Source organism: Hyaena hyaena, unplaced genomic scaffold, assembly GCF_003009895.1.
Source record: "Hyaena hyaena isolate Hyena2069 unplaced genomic scaffold, ASM300989v1 scaffold_192, whole genome shotgun sequence".
Lineage (NCBI taxonomy): Eukaryota > Metazoa > Chordata > Mammalia > Carnivora > Hyaenidae > Hyaena > Hyaena hyaena.
In genome coordinates, this window is record NW_024080825.1 from 2,564,614 (window position 1) to 2,570,069 (window position 5,456).

The following is a 5,456-nucleotide window of genomic DNA, read 5'->3' on the forward strand; positions in this document are numbered from 1 at the left end:
CCCCCCCCCCCCCAACACCACAGACACCCTTGGGCCCAACTACAAACTGCAGACTGGAAGCGTCGCTACTTCCGCAGAAGGGACAGCAGAGATTAGGGGACAAAGGAAGGGTCTGCCACAGTAGGCAAGGGCGTGCGGGGGTCTGGCCCCAACCACCCATCTGCCCACCTTTCCACCCAGCTCAGCCGCTGAGGGCACTGAGCCCGAAGGCTGCCTCTGGAAGGCCCCGACCCTGCCCTCAGGGTACCGCCAGTCCCTCACAAGCCACAGCCGGTGCAGGGTGCGTAGGGCACGGCTCCGAAGGGCCGTGCTGTCCAGCCAGGCCAGGTCTCCCAGTCCTGGTCCTGACTGGTCTGTCCTGCCCTGGGAGAGTCTGTCCCTTGGATGATGGACGCTGACCTCTCTCCTGGAGGACTCCCCTCCCCGAGTTTCCCTCCCCGCAATGCCCTTGGCGTTGTTCAACAGTCACGCGCCAGAAGACTTTCCTTTTGCAGCAAAAATGGTTTTTCAGGACACGGGCAGCCCCCTGCCTCCCTCAGCACTCCCTAGATGAAGGGCCACGTGAGCAATTTTCATCAGCATTTATTATCAGGGGAAAACTTTGTCGCCACAGAGAAAATCGTCTGCTTCCTGCAGATAGGAATCAGATTTCCTCTTCCCTCCTGGCGGCCTTGAGGCTGTATCACAGCATCTGCTGCTGCTCCAACCAGCCTGCGCAGCCTCTGTGTTCCGTGGGCCCCGCTTCAGTTCCATGCGTTGGTCCAACTCTTGTGCCTTTGACACGTGTTGCCTCCCACATCCTCTCTAGAAAGGAGCAGGCTCTCATTAACGATGAAGCAGCAAGCAGGAGCCCCTGAATGGAGAAGGAAACAGAACCGGTGGCCATGAGGGGCAGCCCTGTTGCTGTACTTGAGGGCAGTGCTGACCTGAGTTTCTCAGCGGCTGGAGCAGAAAGGGTGCTTAGGGGCTGTCCTCAGAAAGAAGGAAGCGGAGCAATGTGGCAAGAGAAGCAAAGCAGCGAGCCCGTAGCTGGCGAGAGGGGCCCCTGCGATGGTTCAGGGTGAGGGCAGGAACCCAGGCGCTGATCCTCGCTCCACCACTCAGGAGCTGTGTGACCCAGGGCGGGCCGCGTAACCTCTCTGTGCATCAGGATAGTAACGATAACTGCTGGCCTGTGGCTGCGTCACTGCGGTGACTCCTTCTTTGGTCTTCATATCACTGCCTCCCCTGTGTGTCATGTCTTCTCTTCTGTATCTTATAAGGACATTTGTTGTTGGATTCAGGGCCTGCCGCGATGATCCAGGATGGTGTCACTTCGAGGTCCTTACTGGATCGTATCTGCAAAGATGCTTTTGCCAAATAAGGTCACATTCACAGATTCTGGGATGCGGGCATCTCTTTTTGGGGCCACCATTCCATCCACTACAAGGATTCAGGGTTTGGATGTAAGCAATACATTTCTTCTGGTGGGTCCTTAGTGGGCAGATAGGTGGGGGGATTCTCTTTCTGTGGGAGGAGGGGGGCGTACCTTAGAGGCTCTATCTTGTAGACTCCAGCTGTCCCTCTGGCCTGTGCACATGTAAGCTCCTAAGGGCGGGGCTTGAGCTTCTCCTGCGACCCTCTCGGGGCCCAGGGGGTGCTGTGCACACACCAGGTGCTCGGCGCATGCTGAAGTGTCTGAAGGTGCTCGGAGGACGGGGCGGGGAGGCTGAGGGTATAAGAAGGTATTGAGAAGTGGGGATGAATGGAGAAGGCAGGAAAGGGATGGTTGTGCTTGACTTTGGGCTGCTTAACTTCTACCTCCTCTGGCGGCGGGGAGAGCCTGCCAACTGTCTCCTCACCCCGGAGAGACTCCTGGACAGAGAGAGACCCAAGATGGGACTCCTTTCCTCCTCTGCTCACCCCTCCCAGCACAGGTGCACGCTGCTGACCTGCTGGTCAGCTCTAGAGGTCTCTCTGCGTCAAGCTGCTCCCCGCTCTGACCACCGTTACGCTGCAGTAATGCCGACGGGCACCCTCTTGCTCAGACCCCTCCCATGGCTCCCCACTCCCGTGGAGTCAAGTCTAAACTTCTTCCAGGCCTGCCACCAGGGGGCCTAAGCTCCTTCTCTGGCTTCAGAATCCAGGATTCCTTTTCCAGACTCTATCTTGTGCTTGCTGTTCCCCAAACGTGCACCTGGAGCCTCACCCTCTCACGTTTCCCGGCACTGTCCCCCCCCTCCAGGACAAGTCTCTTCCTTCCAGCAAACCCTCTGAAAGGCCCAGCTCTATGCCCCTTCCTCCAAGCAGCCAATTCCAGGAGGAAGTGCTCATTTTGTCCCCAGTGTCCCTCTGCTGACACCTCCCGCCCTCTCTCTTGTCCCATTGTTTCTGGTCAGGACTCATTTCCAGCATGAAGTCACTTCTCGAAGGACCCATGTCTAGCTCACTTTTGGAATCCCAGCACCTCACAGGGTGCTGAGCACATTGGAAGTGCTGGCTGTTTTTCACATGAGTAAGATATCCGTTGCAGTTCTTGCCTGTTTGACTTCAGGAGCTGAAGGGGCAGTGTTCTCAGGACAGAGCTGCACGCCACTCCCTGACCTTGGGGACCTGGAAGGCCAGGGCGGGGTTATGGGCTCAGGTTTCCCCGTGGACCTCTCCTCACAAACTCTGGGGTGACACTGAATTGGTTCCAAATGTTGGGAAGTTCGTCTTAAAGACTGAATACATTAAAAAAATTTTAAAACATTTATTCGTTTTTTAGAGAGAGAGAGAGAGAGACAGACAGACAGAGTGTGAGTGGGGGAAGGGCAGAGAGAGGGAGACACAGAATCTGAAGCAGGCCCCAGGCTCTGAGCTGTCACCACAGACCCCAACGTGGGGCTCGAACCCACAAACTGCAAGATCATGACCTGAGCCTGAAGTTGGATACTCAACCGACAGAGCCACAGAGGTGCTCTAAGACTTAATACATTTTAAATAAAATATTTTCCTCATATATTAAAAAAAATTTTTTTTAATGTTTATTTTTAAGAGAGAGAGAGAGAGACAGACAGAGCATGAGTAGGGGAGGGGCAGACAGAGAGGGAGACACAGAATCAGAAGCAGGCTCCAGGCTCTGAGCTGTCAGCATAGAGCCGGATACAGGGCTCGAACTCACAAATTGTGAGCACATGACCTGAGCTGAAGTTGGATGCTTAACTGACTGAGCCACCCAGGTGCCCCAACTTTCAGAACTCTTAAAGTCATCTGTGTTCATACTAAAAAGAACTTGGGACCCCTGAAGAAATGACGGCATTTTAATGACACAGTTCTACAGAGGGCTGCCTCCTGATTGGGAATTGCACATCTGATTAAAGTTCTCAGCGGCCCATGCAGCACATACGTAGTGGGGGAGGTGTAGGCGCATGGCATTCTAATAGGATCTTTTTCTGCAATTGGCCTTTTGGGTCCCTGCACGATGGGCCTGTTCTACTGCACTTAAACCTCTGCAGTGCACATTTCTGCCCCTAGAGGGCACTACCAGACTGTGCCCCTTTCCACCCACATGGGCCATTCTGGAGAGCACAGGCAAATTTTGTATTTTGGACATGATGGAAGAGAACGCTTTAAACTGAGAAGCGAAACTCTAGCCAACACGCAGAGTTAGTTGCTAATTCCAATAGCTTGCCCCTTTGACTTGACTCCTGGCTCACCAGCGCGTCTGTGGGACTTGGTTGCTAATAGCATATGTGAAGACAGTAAGAGGGCTTTGGGGATAATTACATTACTTCACGTAAAGTGCTTGGAACAGTGTCTGGTACATGGCAGGTGTTCGATCAAATTTGTTCTGTCCTTTTCCATTTTTGCTTGGTATTTCAAGGACCTGTCACATCCTCTGAGATCAGGGGGCCACAGCTTGTGGCTCATCTCTGCACCCCAAGTGCCCGGCAAATAACAGGTGCTTAGTAGATATTTGCCTCCCCGCTGCCCCCATCATGTGGAGGAGCAAGCCTTTGTGTCCCGTGTGGCTTCAGAGGAGAAGACCAGGAGGGGACTGACAGGGGGGTGGGTGAGTGGCTGGTTGAGAGTCGGAGCCGTCCACACACGGTATGGGCTTTCTGGTAAGAGAGTGAGCTCCTGGGTGCTAGAAGTGTGCAAGCAGAGAGCACCTGCTCCTTAGGAGGTCGCAGAAGGGATTCTGGTTCAAGGTGGGGCTGATGCTGGGTAGCCCTGTCTGGTGGCTGTATTTCTAAGTGGAATGCTGGTAAACCATTGCTGGGGCCATCGCCTTCCTGATGTGGTGAGAGGGGCCAGAGGGACTGGGAAGGCCAGAAGGGACTAGGAGAGAAAGGCCCCCTCATCAAGGGTGGAGGTGGGTAGGAAGAGAGAGAAAGCAGGGGAGAGGCAGCCTTTACCCTCCCCATCAATACTTAGAAATGAATGAGCTCCAGCGTGGGGTGGGGTGTGGGTATCTGTGTGTGAACCCTTGGCCCTGGCTGGGCCTGGAAGTAACTGGGGGGACTTTCAGGGGACAGCATGAGGCCCTGCAGCACACAGCGGGGGGCCCAGGAGCCCCTCTGATTTGGGCACTGATGTTAAAGTGGTCACTTTCCCACACAGGCTGGCGAGGTCACCCTAGCATCTTGCCTTAGTACGTGCTCAATAAACTCTGTGTGTGTGTGTGTTCGGGGAATGGAAGCCAACACTATCTGTGTCCTCAGTGTGTTCTCAGGAGGGCTCTGCAGGCGACTGAGGCCCAGGGAATGGCAAGTACAGGGCAGGAAGGGTCCTTAGGAGCAGCTTAGCCATGCCAAGCCCTTTTTGAGAATAGACTTGCCCAAGCCTAGGGTCAGAAGCCAGGGAGGGGGGCAGTGCTGGAATGGAAGCCCTGATTTCAAGGCCTTATGAGTCCAAGGACTGTCCAGAGAGCTTCAGTCCACCTCCTGGGGGTCCCTACCAGATGCCGCTCTTGTCCCTCAAGGCCAACATGTTCAAGACAAGTCCCTCAGCTGCCCTCTCAGACCTGTTCTCACCTGTGGCTCTGGTCTTGATCTCACTACCCACCGGGTCCCAGAAATCTAGGAGTCACATTTGCCTCTTCCAGTCCATCCTCCTGTACCAAGTCCAAGGCTGAATACCACGCTCCAGACACCCCCGTCTGCCTTTGGCCCTGCTGTTTCTCTCCTGAATGTGCTTGTGTGGTTCCTGGGTCAGCTTCTTCCTCTCCTCTGCTCCTAGCTCACCTATGATTTGGCCCTGGGTGCTCAAGAAGGTCCAGAAATGGTGGGCGTGGAGAGGTCCTGGGGCCTGGATTGGGTTCCCATCCCCTGCATGTTCCACACTGGTCAGCTGGGGGCGCTCTTGCCCCACGGAATCCCTGCATCCTGGCTCCAAGTGGGGGCAGGGAGTCCCTGGAGCCTCTCTCAGCCTGGGCTGGCCCGGCTGGTCTGGCCGGTCTGGGTGTTGAGGGCTGTGGCCAGGAGTGGGGGCAG